Raw genomic sequence first — 17,105 nt, forward strand, 5'->3', positions numbered from 1 at the left:
GGTCGGACTTTGGGACTCGCAAAATGGGTGGTGGGTAGTGTGGATAAATAAAAACACCGGGTGACAAACATTACACACATGAAAGCACCTCTGTGCAAAGCCCCATTGTGGCAATACACAGAGGGATGCAAGGATCCACTCGTTCAGTACATTGCAGGATTAGGGCCCAAGGTATTTATGCAGTAGTATCCATGCACCAGTGACATGTTTCTCCTTATGTTCATTTCCAACAGTTGAGATCATTTCAGATGCTCTTGCTAACAGCCCCTACATCTGAACTCTGAGGAGTCAAAATCAGAGCATTCCCTCTGGCAGGTATCACAGCTTCCCGGGTGGTCTGACAAAACCAGAGAGCATTGCCTCACAAAGCTCACTGCAAAGCCTATCTACCTCCAGGGGCATCCTGTGGGGCTGAGTCACTGTCACGTGTCATTTGCTCTCCTTGAGTTGACTTTTTGTCAGATTAGTTGTTTGTTTCATCAGTGGTGCCTTTAAGTGGATGCCTCTGCCCAGAGGAGAAGTAAGCCACGAGGCTTTTAAGAACCAAAAAATAAATAAAAATACTATTTTGATTAAACAATAGGTCTTTTTCATAAATTCCATCCATTCTTTGATGGAGACTGATAAACAGTCAGAATTTCCTAGTGCATTAATGCCACAGTGCCAGTTAATAGGAGACCTTACATCCAATACTACTTATGTGACCAAATCAATAGATTGCAGCCCAGCACTTATTTCCTTGAACACATTTCTTTGCCTGTCTTGGCCATGTCAGGCTGCTACTTTCTATCAGAGACATTCTTCCCAAAAGGCTTGGAGCATTGCAGTATCTCAGTGGCCTAAATTCAGCCAAAAAACCAGTAGAATCAATGATTTGGCCCCATATATTTAGAAAAAGCATTGCTTTTGTTTCATCGACTAAATGTTCACATTAAACCTGCAGTGGAATGTGAAATGTGAACAATCCCGCTGCCAAATAATTCCACTTACATGACTGGAACAAATCCTTTCCCAACACATAAATCCTTACCCAGCAGGGGAGGGAACAATGGCTTACTTTTCTGCACTCCTTTCTCTATTGTGCATCTGCAAAATAAAGATGCACCCTTTATAGGATTCAGGAACATACATACACAGGAGCAAAACTGGAATTACATGACAAGAAGAACTAACATGGGGGGATGTTAAACATAGGCCATCTCATTAGAGTATGATATTGAATACTTAGAGCCTAATTTTGAGAGATACTAAGTACCCTGGCTCCCATTGACTACAATGGGGACTAGTATACTCACCGCTACTCACATCTCAGTCAACAATATCCCCAATTATGGCTTAGTTATAATAATGATACAGATGCTTCTGTTGAAGTGCAGGGAATGGAAATTGCACCCACACATCAGGAGCCTATACGCTGAACTCTGTGGTGACCACTTTGACATTTCCTGGAGTATTTTCAAATAACTCTATTTTCTTTCTGCCCTAATTCCCCCCTTACTCCCAGCACTTCAGATTTCTCCAGTGATTAGAGTCTAGCCCCAGGATTTCCGCTTCCAACAAATTTGATCTATGAGCATGTTTTTCCCAATTGTTCTCCATGCTCTAAACCAAGGGCAAGTCAAAACAGACTGCACACCCACCAGAGGTTTTTGTTTTTATAACTCTCCCTGAGCAGGTCACACCCAATTCATTTTTCTTTTTCAAAGTCTCAAAACAAAACACTGTGTACCTAATAATGGAAACATATGCATGCACAACACTGTGCAAGGCAGAAATGGGCAGCGTCCCATTTAAAAAAATACAACCTGTGCAAGTCTGGACGCAGGCAGCATTCTGAATGTGTATATGTGTGTGTACCTAGCTTACTGTTTGTGGCTTGGTAATGGATTACATAATATAAATGTTATTTATTTTCTGTGTTCATTCTGTCATTATTGCTTATTACAGACCTTGCATAGCACTCTAACCAAGATATTTTATCCTGTAGTAACTTCTATAGTATGGTTCAAGTATTCACTAACAATCTAAGGCCTGGTCTACACTACCATGGCTAAAAGTGAGGATGTGGATGAACCATTAGAGCAAATGGCAGTAGCCTGATACATATATACACCTTAGATCTCTTGAAAGGTAACAGGCAAATAAAACTGATGCCAGAATTCTGACAGAAGATGGCCTTGTCCATGCCCTTCAGCGTATATAAATTGTAGTTCATGCCTTTTGAACTCCATGGAGCAGTGACAAGTTCCAGAGCCTATTGTACAGGATACAACCACTTGGGCAGCATGCAGCTAGCGACTGGGATGACCTTGACTATAGACAACAATATTGGGGCAGCTACATAAAGACCTCATAGTAGTGCTCTTGACCCTCCCAGATGCTAGCCTAACAGTTAATCTGGGAGAAAGGTGTCTACAGTCACTAGACAGCCAGGTCCAAGCATTGACAGACTGTGCCCACAGTGAAGAAATATGTCTGGCACTTCTTGAGTCTGGCAGGATGCTATTGGTGCTTCATGCCAGGTCTGCAACCATTACTGTACCTCTACTAACCTTTGTAATAAATGAATGGCAAAGGACAGGACAGTGGCTGGAGGTCTGTGATAAGACCTTCAAGACACTGTAAGAAGGGTATATGTCAAGAACTGGTCTTTTTAATTGGGATTCCTCAAAAGGATTTATTCTGCAAACTTTTGTCTCAGATAATGGGACTGGGGCAATCTTTTTGCAGGCAATTGAGGGCAAAGGACAGAGGATGAAAAATGTTTCCCTGAGAGAAACAGAGAAGGCAATGCTGGTGGTAAAAGGAGCTATGGAAGGTGTGTGCTACATAAATCTCACACAAATGTGGAAGGGGTTAAGGAGCTGTTTGGGGCTAGAATGACCCTGCCCCGCCACACCTGCAAATCAAGCCAGGACTGGAGGAGGAGTTCAGAAGAGGAAATGCCACTCAGACGGTGCCAACCCTGGGAAGGGAACACATTGCTGATCTTCTCCAGTCCTGGAGAGAAGACTGGCAGCCTGCAGAGCCGTCCCCTTGCAGAAGGAGGGTGAAGAACCCCTGAGTTGAAGAGGAAAAGAATTGAAGCCCAGTGAACTCTGAAGTAGACACTGATACTCCCAGAGAGTTCCCTATCCTGGGGGCGGCTGCTTACGGGCTTTTCTTTACTTTTATTTTGCTTATCACAGGGTGTTTGGTAGTATCAGGGGGCCCACAGAAAGAGGACTAGACAGTCAAAAGGCTCCAGCTGGAAGGTAAGCACCCACCCATTAGAAAGACACCCCACAGTGCCTCCTGGGGGGTGGATAAAGTAATTGGACTGATATGGGTGCACTCCCATCCTCACTTTGCCTATAAGTGGTGCCCTACCATGGGCATATTTGCCCTTCTGCATTCTTCCCAATTCTGCATGTCCTGCTGTGGTTACAAAAACTACAGTGTGCCCCGAGATGGGTAACTCCCATTGAAGTGCAGGGAGACATGAATAAATATTTCACCCGCACTTCAGAAGCCTATAAATTGAGCTTGGGGGTGACCACTTTGACATTTCCTGGAGTATTGTCAAATAACTATTTTTCTGCCCTCCCTCTTCCCTCCCTGGGTTTTACATTTCTCCAGTGATTAGAGACTAGGCTCAGGATTTCTGCCTTCAGCAAATTTGATCTATGAGCATGTTTTTTCTCAATTGTTCTTCCCTCGCTAAACCAAAGGCAAGTCAAAACAGCACACCCACCAGAGGTTTTTGTTTTTATAACTCTCCCTGGGCAGGACACACCCAATTCATTTTTCTTTTTGAAAGTCTCAAAACAAAACAGGACATACTGTGTAATTAAACCCTATACAGGCATAGCAAGGCAGAAATAGACAGCAGGCAGATCCTATTTACAAAAAATACAACACTATACAAGTCTGGACACAAGCAGCTTCCAGAATTTGCGTAGATACGTGTGTATCAGAAGAGAACCCTCATCAGACTATTTTGTCCTCTAGTAGCTTTCATAGGTTTAATGGTACTTCACAAGCAACCAAAGAAAATGTTAAAATACGAGAATAGGGAGAAGTCAGACATAAAAATATTGAAAGCAAAGTATGTGTATGAATCCAGAAATGAGAGAATTCTGAAATGATTGGTCAGTATATTGTTATTATATCATAAGAAAAGCATATTAACATCCTAGTAAAAAGCATTGACATTTATCTGCTCTCCTGTTTGTATCAGACACATTGTTTTGTTCCTAGGAAGGAGAGCCAACCATCATAGAGCTAGGACACCCAGCCGAGCATTTGCATGAATGAGCATCAAGGGGATGTGGGTCAGGTGACTAAAAAGTGTATGTGCAGATTTATTAAAGATACAGATGGATTGTTGTTACAGATGCATGAGAGAATTCTAGCTTCTTCCATGTAAAAAGGAATTGAGGAAGCAGTGTTCAATCTGACTCTGACTCCGGAGTAGAGTTAATCTACATTTTGGATGTGAGGTTGAATTAAAACTTGGATTCATATTACATAGTCAATGTAATGCCCCAATCATTAATGCCCCAAATGTCAAAAATCACTCGATATCTATTGCTTTCAGCTTCCCACCATCTTGAACTGTAATTAGCTGAGAGCCGCACTGCAGTTCTTCTCAGAGCAGTTGAACTAAATCCAGAACATACTGTAGATCTAATCTTTTTTCAGTTTGGCATCCTACCCAGAACCGAAAGAACAGGGTCTAACACCCTTTCTGCCTTCTCCCAAACCCTGCATGCTGATAGTTGCAGAATGCGCTCAACTTCCATTCACATCCCTGGGAGCTGAATGCACATCACAGGCTCAGGTTTCTGACGGGTAAACCTGGCTTTGTTATGATCAATTCTCCCAGTCATAATTATTCGGAGAAAATATTGTTCAGTGGCTGTGTAAACAATTTTAATTGGCTCAGGCGCCTAAAATGTGCTTTTTTTGTTTTGTTGCCAAGGTTGCTTTCTCGCTCGCTAATTATGCTGCACTTTACCTTTCAGCAAAAACAGGAAATAAAGCATCCATTACTCGAATGACAACTTTTCAACAAGCCAACATTTCAACATCCGTTGTGTAATTTCCTGACCAGCGTCAGTTAGGAGCTAAATGCCTTTAGAAATTTAGAGCCCCTCTTGTAAAGGCCTGCTTGGCACTTTGTGCTACTCAGCAAGAGACAACAATGCTTGCAGCTCTGAAATATGCTCTGAAAACTTTTCCAGGAGGCCCCACCAACAGTTTCTCCAAACAGTTTGCATCACAGCAATATACTTTTTACAGCTGATTTCCCCCAGTTTGAACATCCTGCCCGTACCCTTCAGAAACTAAGTCTGCCACTTGCACATGCGGATCATCAGTTTCCAAGCTTGGGAATCAGCAGTTCCTCCCATAGCACTGGGAACATGAATGCTAGCTACTGTTCTTCAAGGATTTCCCCTCACAACAGGTATTCAATGAGCCCTGCTGTGAGGTATCAGCTGCCTATAGGGCAGACCCTATGCACCCAACAGACTATGTCCAACAGCCAAAAAATAGGTTGCCAATCATTCTAGTGAGATTTAGTGGCCAGCTGATCATTTTAGACTTATTCCGGTGAGGCAAGAGGTGAAGGAATGGAAGTAGGAATCAGAGAACTGACCTCTGACTGCCCTAGGAAGATGCGATCTACCAAAGAAGAGGAATCTGGGGTCCTTAAACAGAAACTATCCTTTTCTCAGATGCTAAGTCACAAGTACTTGCTCCAAGCAGAGAGCTGGCATGGAAAAATAACAGATTAGTAATATGACTAATGCAAGCCCTTTTTGTGTTTGCTGAAGGTGCACTGAATTTTACATCCCCAGGACCACGATTTTCTGTAGATGCTGCTAGTGCTGCATCCACAATGCATTTTGGGTAGTAGATCTAAAGCCAATGCAATAATGTCATCATGACAAGCTCACTGACAGTTGAAACCATGAACCTCCATCACACAAGATTCCCTAAACTTAGCAGTTCACTGGCTACTCCTTTCACTTTCTCCTATATCCTGGTTTTCAGAGCATACTTTTTCATAGCCAAAATTTCCGCAACATTAATTTGATAATAATTTTAATGAAGTTTCCTTCCTCCTCCTTCCTACACAGTAGTGAGTCATATTACTTCTCCAGTTGTTGATAGCTTGAGTTTGTAAATGCAGCGATGGAACATTCCTCACTTAGGCATTTGTCTGATTTTAGTGTGGACCATTTGGAGCTGGGAAGAGCTACCATTGTGACCAGCTTTACATTACATCAAATATATTGTAACTAATTATTCTAACTAACTCATTTACCTCACCACTTATCCTCAACCCAGTTCATTATCATGGGAAGCTCATGAGTGTGTTTACAGCTCAGCTAGGCATGTGACTTCTAATTTTTAAAAAAAAGGTACTTTCAAAATGAAGTCTTTCTTCTGTCAAATCTCTGGCATAAAGCACAGTAAATTACAGATTTACCCAGGATGCCTGAATGTTAGACATCTTAGACCTTATGAGAAGATAACTTACGCCATTTCTGACACAATTGGGATCAGGTTTGAGTGGCCACTGTGACCCAAGCATCTTGCTGTAAATTCTCACATGGGGCCAGATACAGGAATGGGAAAGAGATATTTTATTTTGCCTAATGTATTAAAAATACATATGGCCCCCAAATTACAGCACAGATAACAGTGATGGGCCGAGGAGGCTGGGTGTGAATTTGTGAAAAGGTGTTGCTTAGGTTTTGATTTTGCAAACCTTGGTTGTTAGGATCCAAGATCCATATTATCCAAAATATTAACATTTAGAGGGATAGGGGGAATTTCAGATCATGGACCAGATCCTTGACCCATTTTTTCTGGTAAAAGGTGAGTATGTGCTCCAGAGCATGGAAATTCCCCTTTGTTCTAGGCCATAATCCTCTTCTTCTAGCATAATCCTCTTAGTTCATGAGCGAGTACAGCAGATCTCAGATTTACTTAGAATCCAGGATTTCTCTGACTTTATATTCTGCCTGACCCTGAACTTGCGAGAAGCATGATGTTGGTGGAGTGGTCAGGGAAGCGATTTTCTGTGTAGGGCTTCAGGAGGGACATATGAAAACTGGCTGGACTTTCAATATTTGGGTAGGTGAAGTCAAAATGTTAAGGAGTTAACTTTTCAATAATTTCAAATGAACCCATTTATTGATGGCCTATTTTGACAGATGGGTGGGAGGATTTGAGATGTTTAGCAGACAGCCAGATTGAGTCCCTCACTCTTAGAGTTGGTGCAAATTGCAATTAATGTTGGTGTGACACTTAAGTTTTTTCTTAACAGCTTTCAGATGCTCCCGGTGAATCTGGTGAAAGTGATTATTGAAGTCTATTGCTGCAGGAATCTCTGAGTCTGCAGCAGTGATTAAATAGAAGAGAGGGGGTATAGCTAGACTGCGAGGATCTATCGGAAAAAGATATGCAAAATGCAGAGTGCATTTTTGCGTATCTTTTTGTCGAAAGAGGCTTTTCCGAAATGTGACCTGTCTAGACTGGGCCAAATTTCAAAAGAACACTCTTTCAAAAGCCGTCTTCTTCCTCGTGGAACAAGGAATACAGGGGCTTCCAAAGGAGTGTGTTTGCTCTTCTGCAAGAAAGTGGAAGTGCAAACGTGTTCCTTAGACATAGCGGAGGTTTTTTTTGGGATACCTTTGGGATCCCAAGAAAACCCTCCAGTCTAGCCATACTCAGGGCAAAAACCATAACATAGGCATAAAATGGTCTTTATAGATAGTGGTATGGATGGAGTTGGAAAGTGACGAGTCATCTTGTTGATAGTTAAGGAAGCATCAGAGGTAGTACTCATTGATTTGATGTATCTGTCTGCCTGTTGGTCTGCAGGCGGACATCTGAGGAGGTGAAAAGTTCAGTTCCTTTGAGTTTACAGAGTTCACACCAAAACTGGGAGGCAAACTGTGGGCCCCAATAAGACACTATTGTGGTTGGCAATGCATGATGCTCAAAAACATGGTTTTGGAAAAGGTGGGCAGAGAGTGAAAAGAAATTAAACATGTCATCTTAGTGAACAGATTGACTGCTGCCATAATGCTAGTGCAATTTTAAGAGCAAGTTACTTCGACAATGAAGTCCAATGAGATCTCACACTAGGATTGAGGTGGGGTAGGCACAGGATGGAGTAGACCAGGGGTGGACAAAATATGACTCGTGGACAAGATTCGGTCCACCAAGCCACAGGATCCAGCCTGCAGCCCATTGGGAGCCTCAGCCAGGCCCCCTGCCTGCCCTGTCCCCACAGGCTGCTCAGAGCAGCCATATGCAGGGGCCATGTGCTTCTGTGAGTGCTGCGAACCTGGATGGAACAGGAGAAGAGGTTTCGCATGCTGCCTGCGCTCCTCCCATTGGCCAGTTTCTATTTCCAGGACAGGCAGCACACTAAGTACCCCTTCCCTGGGGCTTGCAGTATTCAGAGAAGCATGTAGACCCCACAGCTGTATGAATTTGGGCAATAGCTGATCTGGTTTTCCTGTTATCCTGCCCCACAGACAAAAGTTGGGGTGGACGGAGGAAATCATGAGTTCAAAGTATTTTAAGCAGTAGAGCCAGGAGTTCCCTGTTCACAGAACAAGTACAGGCTAGTAGCAGGGCAAACTTCCATCAGACTGTAAGTTAGGGATGCCAACACTGTATTTCAGAATTAAGGGATTGTTTTCTTAGAACCCCTGTTCCACCCTGTCTCCTGATATTAGTAATGATTATTATTGCTAATAATAATATTAATAATTATTAAGCAGTGCTCCACTCATTTGACAGCAGTATTTCTTGCTGATTTTGTACAGAAATGAAACAAATAAGGGAAGTCCCTTGTAATAAGGGACTGTTGGAAACCCTAGGTAAGCTCTTTAGGGTACTGATAGTCAATTGTTATGCGTGTGTACCTTGCACAATGAGACCCAACCTGAGTGTGGACTTTAGAGGTTATTTTAGTATAAGTGTTGTAAACAGTAGTAACAGCACTGCCCAGCTTCCAGTGTACCAATGTCCCATAGCACCATCAGTCCCTTTGTGCTTGGAAGTCTGGTCCCAAAGGCCCTGGCTTCTGTGGTCTTAGAAGACTGTCAAGGTCTGTCTGTACAGCAATTAAACACCCACAGCTGGCCCATGTCACTCCTGGGGCTCTTGGGGCTCCTTCTGTGGGGATGTAAAACCATGGTGCAGACATTTGGACTTGGGCTGGAGCCTGGTCTCTTGGACCCTCACCCATCACGAGGGCCCAGAGTTCAGACTCCAACCTGAGTCCAACTACATGCAATTTTACAGCCCCGCAGCCTGAGCCCCATGAGGTCAAGTCAGCTCATTCGGGCCAGCTACTGGTGTTTAATAGCCATATAAACATATCCTAACATTAAGACCTAGAACCATTTACTAGTCTGGGTGTCTAAAGGAGGTTCACATTCTCCTCAACCAGCATTCTCAGTTGCAGCGGGCCAAGCAAGCAAGAGGTATATTCAACATCACAGAGATGAATGAGGATGCTCTTTAAATTACCTGTAAAACACTTTGATTCAAACTGCTGAGGTTGGCATGGACAGTTTGCTAAGCTTATTGATCATCTTCTGTTTAAATTAAAGCTCGATGTCCTGGAACAGGCTATTCAGCACAGAGAGCTAATGGGATGGGATAAGATACAGGCAGCAAGAAAGAAATATACACATAGGGGAAATGGATGATGTTCAAACAAACAAAAAATAAAGAGGATTATGTGCTCAATAGGTTCTGTGGATTCATTGATAATGAATACAATGCCAATAAAGAGTTCAGCATATCCTGCAATGAAGGAGGCTTTTGCCTTGTGATTAAAGGCAAAACAGGCAGTTTATTAGACATTTAAAACATCAGCGCAAGGAGAAGAAAAGGAAGATTGAGAGAATGACTGTAAACGTGCATACAAGCTAGGAAATTTCAGTCAGAATTTCAAGGCAGTTTTTGGGGAGGTGGCTTATATGTGATTCTGTTAATATATAAATACATACAATAAAAGAAAGGCTGGTAGATGACAATATTTTGTGCCTTCGGGATAGACCCTCTTTCTCAACCCCTGTTTATCACACTCATCAGCATGTTATGAGGAAGAAGGGAAAGAACCATTAAAATGGAAAAAAAATAATTGGGTTAGGGAGAAGAAAACAGAGATTGTCAGAAGAAGGAAACAGTCCAGGCAGTGAAGAAAAATGCAGCAGGATGCAACATGGCAGGGACAGAGAAAGAAAGAAAGAAAGAAAGAAAGAAAGAAAGAAAGAAAGAAAGAAAGAAAGAAAGAAAGAAAGAAAGAAAGAAAGAAAGAAAGAAAGAAAGAAAGAAAGAAAGAAAGAAAGAAAGAAAGAAAGAAAGAATTCATGACTGGCAAATGAAGGCAGTTTTAATTTAAAAACTGCCTGCAAATGTTGATTAAACAAAATTGTTAGTGGAAAATCCAGGCAAAGTAGAACACACACACATTGAAAATGTTCTCATAGATTTAGGATTAGGGGGATCTGGGAACAAACAGAAAATATCATATGCAAAAATATAATACCAAGCAAGAGATGGTATAGAATAGATGGTATGAAGAGTGGCACACAACAGTCTTGGGCAGATGTGATGATTGTCACTAGCTTTATGTGACTTGTTCTTAGCATAGGAATGTAATCACTATTCAGAAAGTAGGGAGACGCTCAAACCAAAAGTCTAGATTGCTGCATGCCAAATTTGAGAAAAGTTCAGCTATGAAGATCAATGTTGTGGCTTGGGTCATAGCCAGAAATAACACTCAAAGCCAAAAGTTTAAAAAGTGTCCATTGACTTTGACATCTTGTTTTCTGGTTGCCTACTTGAGACACCTAAGGGCTGATTTTCAGAGGTACCATACATGCTGAACTCTATCTTCGAGTAAATGGGAACTGCAGGATCTCAGCACCTCTGAAATAAAGACCCCAAGTGTCTAAAATTGGACACTGCAAAATTGGGACACTTAAAATTGGGGGCTGCTTTTGAAAATTGGACTACACATTTCCAGACCTGAGCAATGCAATAAGCTGCTTTTTAGGAAAGGAAATTAAAAACAAAGTGAAGAAGAAAGCAAAACAGCTTCCGCTACACATAAACCAGTATCCACAATTACAAACTCCTATGACATTAATTCAACAGCAGTGTTGACTTTTCTTTCCTGCACCAGTACTAAAGATGCAAGAATCCATAAGGAAGTAGAAGGAGATGAAAGGAATCAAAATAAGGTTTTTAAAATGTATACAAATAAAAAGGTTCATCCTGGTGATTTAGAAAATGTCTTGCCTCTTGCCCTTCTGCCAGATTTACAGTCTTTCCTCCAAACGTAAATCCAGAAGTAACACATAAATCCTTGCATATTTTTTCTATTCCATCTCCCTAATCACAGCTCTAGGAAATGCAATAACATTTATAAGTCTAATACTGATGGCCACATGAAGCTAGAATAGAATGAAAAGTTGTCTGCTCTAATTAACATACCTCCTGAAATGGGCAGAAAGGGCTCGATTCTCTTTTGCCTCTCTATGCTGCTTCAGTACCAGGCTGTGGAGAGCTGGAGGACACTTCTCTTGGCCTGTATTACCAGCACATGGAGCCTAACCCAGCTGGCACTGAGCCAGGAGAAGCTGACTTGCGCTCATGGGGCTCAGGGAACTATAGAATTGTGATACAGATGTTTGGGCTCTGGTTGGACATGAGCTCTGGGCTCCCATGATTGATGAAGGTAGGGACAGGAAGGGATTAATTCCACTGGTAGGGTGGAGGAGGCCACATCCCCTGTAGCTTACTGGGCTTGCTCCAGCTGCTCTGGGATAAAAGAGGGCTACACAGGACAATTGGGGCAGACCACCAGAAGGAGCTCGGTTAGGAGCATCTGATCAGCCATCGCCGCAGCAGCCCCAGGAGCCACAGACTCTGCAGCAGCCACAGCTGCAGCCACCCCAGGAGCAGCAGACGCAGCCTCCACGACAACCCCAACCCGGGAGGACCGCTCCGAGGCCCCAACCCGCCGAGCCTGGCCCCAAGAGCGGAGCCACGCTCAGGGGCGGCAGGAAGGAGCCCAGGGCGGGGGATTGGCCTCCGGGAGCTCAGCGCCCTTCGGATGGAATCCCGGCTGAGCAGGCAGCAGGGCCCTGGGCTGGGACCTGGTGGAGTGGGAGGGCCCAGGTCTCCCTACCACCCCCTCCCCATGGCAACCCAGCTCCCAGGCTCCTCGGGAGGCCTACCAGTGAGCCAGGCCTGCAAGGGCGTCCGTACCCTGAGGAGGTGACTAGGCCAGAGAGGCCGTATATACCCTAATAGGGGTGGATCAGATTTGTGACTGGATCTGAGAAGCCGCATATACCGGGGTGGACTAGGTTGGTGTGAGGCCATATTGACCCTGCTAGAAGGGAAACCAGATTTGGGACTACAGCCCGTGAGGCTAAACTAACCCTGACACTAGGGGCCGCACTTGGCGAGGGACAACAAGGGGTGTTCCAGGTACTACAACACCCCAGGGTCCCAGAAACCCAAATATCTACCCTGAAATTTTACAGCACAGTACCTGGAGCCCCAGGTGTACAAGTCAGATGACACGAGCCAGCTGTGTAGACATACACTTAATGTCTTATGAAGCCACAAAAGGGGTTGAAACCCCTTCTCTCCCTCCCCCAGTTAGACGTTAAAATCAAAGTCTGTCAGGGAAATAGATAAATTAAAATATTCAGATGGTGCTGTGGGACAGTGGGGCACCAAAAGGTGGACAGTGTTAATACGGCACATAGCATTTATGTTGAAGTAACCTCTAAAGTCCACAACCATGTAAGGTGTGGGCCAGAGGCGGGAAGGGACACCCTTGGAAGGGGGAAGTGGCTGGAGCACAATGCATTCTGGCTATTCTCTGCTTCTCATGGCCCATAGGGTCATTAGAGTTAGGCTGCTCTAACTTACAGCAAAGCATGGGCCAGCCCCTGACTACTCCAGAATATGGGAAGGGCAAAGATGGCTTAAAGGCTTCCCCCATTCTATTTCTTTACTGAGTAAGAAAGTAACTCTGAATCAGGGCCAATATGTCTGTTACATGCACATATGGCTCTCTGTGTCTGTGTGCTCGCTCCAGAGTGGATCACACATCTGACCTAATAACGCCAATGCTTACAACAATCCAGTGGGTCTGATTCTCCTCTTTATTCATTGGAGGAAATCAGAAGTGATTAAATCAGTGGAGTTCTCTCCAGAGCAGCTGGAAAACAGTCAATGGCATGTTTTTCTGTTGAAAAATATTGATTTATCAAAACCAGATTTTTATGGACAATGGCCAGCTTTGACACTTTTCTTGTTTCAAAAAAGGTGTGGGGGAAAAGAAAACACTTAGAAACAGTCAAAATGTCTCATTTTTATATTTTTTAATTAAAATTTTCAGTTTTTGGTTCAAATTGGCTTTTTGTTTTGAAAATTGTTAATTTTCAATATCAATAATTAAAAAGGTTAAAATCTAAATAAAATGTTTGGATTGACCTGAAATGAATTTTTTTTGGGAGGAGTGAGGGGGATGGTTTAAGAAAAACAATTGAGAGTTTTACTTTTTTCTGTATTGAGGATGGGAAATTGTTTTGAAATCTTGCAATTTTCCCCAGGATAGGGAAACTTGTTTCCCACTCAGCTTATATCAGTGGATTTGAGAGAAGAATGTGAACTAGTAATTTCTTTGAACTTTTCTGAATATAACTGAGAGGGTAATTTGGCCTAACAACTATAAAGAGTGGAATTCACTTCATGTGAAGAGCTATGCAATGCCCTCTGTGCCACTATAGTACAGCTGGTCAGGGGCACTATTGGCAGAGTAGCTGCCTTGGGAGTCCTCTCACACACTGTATGCCCTAGCCTGGGCCCTCACACCAGCCTACTATAGGTGTTGGCAGAAGATGGTTTTGGGAACAAATCAGGGAACAGGCAGTGGGATCAGCCTTTGTGTGGATCCAGTGATGTTAATCTTGTGCAAGAGATATGGAGGGGTGAAAGCTATTATTCTAGCCCAGATGAATGAATCTAACTGTATGTGGCTGAAATGAATTTCACCAAGTCTTATCATCAGGTGATTCGAGAGCCCTCAAAGCTTGTGAAAGCTGAAGTAGTCTCGGTAAATATTAGATCTGAGAGATGTACACTAGCAAAGCTACCTCATTATTCAAGAGTCATGCATGCCCAACTGACTGTTACTGCTCATTTGCATCAGAAAAAATAGGGGTTTGTGCCCCCTGTTCTCTATACTTGCCAACCCACCTCCCTCTGGGGATAGACAACCCCAGCTCTCCCCCTGGCCACCGTGGAGGGCCGGGCCACAGCTGTGCCAGCCCTGGCTCCCTTTCTTTTCTCCTGCCCTGGCTGTGGCCACACCAACCCCGGCTCTCTTTCTCCCCCACTCCCGTCTGCTGAGGCCCAACCCTACCCTCCATCCCCTGGCTGAGGCCATGCCAACCCCAGCTCTGTCTCCAGTAGCCAGGAAAGGCCGAGGCCATAGCACATCAGCCCCAGCTCTGCCCCCGACAGCCAACCCCAGCTCTCTTTCTTCCCCCTGTACCGGCCATGGTCGCACCAGCCCTGGCTCTGTCCCCAGCCTCCGGGGAAGACAGAGGCCGTAGCACCGCAGTCCCAGCTCTCCACGTAGCCACCAGACAGGGCCAGGCTGGCAGTGGGTGGGTCTTCGCTTCAGGGATGGGGCCACTGGCAGAAGGGGCGGGGCTGGGAACTGGACTTATCCGCCCATGCCTACCCCCCCAGCCTGTGGATGCTGTGACATGATGACATTACTCTGTTGTCCTGCAGGAAAAAATGTTTATATATATATATAGAGAGAGAGAGAGAGATTACATTGTGCTATGAGAAATCACTGGGGAGGCAAATATTTGTTTTCAAATGGAAAATATGTATGAAGTATAGGCCCGTTTCTACATTCTTTGCACATCCTAGGCCCCCATCAGCTTCCATAGGAGTTTGAGTGTGCATGAGTGGAGTGCAGGGTTGAGCGTAGTGTTGGCTTTGCCTGAATAAAGCTGAGAGTTATCCCAAATACCAAGGAAATACTTTCTACTCTTTTTTGAAGGTGGGTAGGTTAATGCCACTGTATAGATCCATGGTACCCCCACATCTTGAATACTACATGAACTTCGGGTTGTCTTGTCTCAAAAATGATATATTAGAATTGGAAAATGTGCAGAAAAGGGCAACAAAAATATTTAGGGGTATGAAACAACTTTCATATGAGGAGCGATTAAAAAAAGTAGGACTGTTAAACTTTGAAAAGAGAGCTGACTATGGGGGACTAAGATAGGGCAGAGAAAGTGAATAAGGAAGTGCTATTTACTTCTTAATACAAGAATCAGGGAAAGCCAAATGAAATTAAAAGGCTTCAGGTTTAAAACAAACAAAAGTAAGTTTTTCTTCATGCAGCGCACAGTCAACCTGTGGAACTTGTTGCTTGGGGATTTTGTGAAGGCCAAAAGTATAACTGGATTCAAACAATAATTAGGTAAGCTTATGAAGGATAGGTCCATGAATGGCTATTAGCCAAGGTGATCAGAGTTGCAACCCACCTGCTCTGGGTGTACTGAAACCTCTGGTTGACAGATACTGGGATTGGATGACAGGGAATGGATCACTTGATAATTGCCTTGTTCTGTGCATTCCCTCTGAAGTATCTGGCCCCAGCTACTGTCAGAAAACAGGATACTGGGCTAGCTGGACCATTGGTCTGACCCAGGACAGTCATCCTTATGGCTCCGGCAGGATGAAGAATCTGCCTCTCTGTTAAGAGCCACTGAAAGCAACATCAAACACGGGTTCGTCTCTCATTTTGACTTTAAATGAGGAAGAAATCCAGCTGCATTTCTAACCCCAAACAGGAGCCAGTCCCAAAGTCTGCAGCACTGTCAGTGGCGCTCAACAGTGAATGACTTCAGTCAATAAAGGTGATTTACTATATCCGCAGAGCACTCAGAAACCAGGGCATTCAGAGAGCAGTTGCTTTGCAGCTTACACACACAAATAGACACATGTATTTTACTCAGAAATATGTGCAGTCCCACCAATGGGTCTAAATGGGAGAATTGCACCAAGTGCATCATTTAATAGTATTGAAGAGATAACACTGAGTTTTCCAGCTCCAAGGAATGCTCCCCTGCTCTCCTGGACAAAGACGCAGACTCTCAGGCTCTCGTTACAGTCTAGTGTTGATCATCTTTTCTGAAGCTGCTTCTTTTAGTAATGTATTTCTGGAAATAAACCCTGCTTTGATTTACATCCTATGTTACCTACCATGCTGTGTTACCGACCCATCCATAGGATGGGGACAGGAAAGAAAGTTCAGTCACTAACCAGTCCTCTTGCATGTCACAACCTCATTACATTGGTCAGCTTGTGAAGTAGAATTGCTGTATGGCGTGCCCCATTTATATCCACATTATAGTCTGGAAATCAGCATCAGAAAGTTAACAGTGTAAAACAAACAAATAAACCAGAAAAAAGGCACGTTTTCCTGCAGTGCAAGTGAAAGGCTAATAGCTGTGTCAGAATGAGAGCAGGCACTGGCTATCTTTCCTTGCTCAGTTAACGCACCTTAACCTTGCTCTTATCCTTGCTATAGCAGCCCTGTACCTTTCCTGGGAAAGCAAAGGGTGTACACTACAGTATCTGGGAATTTCACACAGGAGCTCTGAGCAATCGTACTGCTCACAGTGCAACTCTTCCACCTTTTCTCCCCCACCTGTCCTTCCTGAACAGTTTCTATCCATCCATGACAATGTTCCAGTCATGAGAGTCATCTTGGTTCCTTGGTCCTGCCAGGATAATTAAATGACTGCATACCAAGAACTGTGTTTAGCACTTGAGATTCAGGTCATTCAGGTGTGGCCAAAGGAGCTGCAGCACTGCAGTGCTTGTATGGAAGCCTGACCAGGAGATCTGGATATAGGTCTCAGGAGAGGCACATACAGAAGGTACAGCCCAGAAAGAGGAAGGGAAAAGGCTGTGATACAGTTAAAAGGATAGAATAGAAAGGACCACAAGGGTCAAAGAAGGGGCTGAAA

General features: G+C 43.8%; 1 long non-coding RNA gene across 1 annotated transcript in view; it reads right to left on the reverse strand.

Moving 5' to 3' along the window:
- Positions 1 to 11,686, reverse strand: part of LOC112546458 (uncharacterized) — a 29,874-nt gene extending 18,188 nt beyond the window's left edge. Inside the window, exons 1-2 of the long non-coding RNA XR_012903546.1 lie at positions 11,521 to 11,686; positions 1,031 to 1,086 (exon numbers count right to left, since the gene is read on the reverse strand). This is a non-coding gene — a long non-coding RNA (uncharacterized LOC112546458). The remainder of the gene's footprint in view (positions 1 to 1,030; positions 1,087 to 11,520) is intronic.
- Positions 11,687 to 17,105: the final 5,419 nt, after the last annotated feature.

Source organism: Pelodiscus sinensis, chromosome 4, assembly GCF_049634645.1.
Source record: "Pelodiscus sinensis isolate JC-2024 chromosome 4, ASM4963464v1, whole genome shotgun sequence".
Classification (NCBI taxonomy): domain Eukaryota; kingdom Metazoa; phylum Chordata; order Testudines; family Trionychidae; genus Pelodiscus; species Pelodiscus sinensis.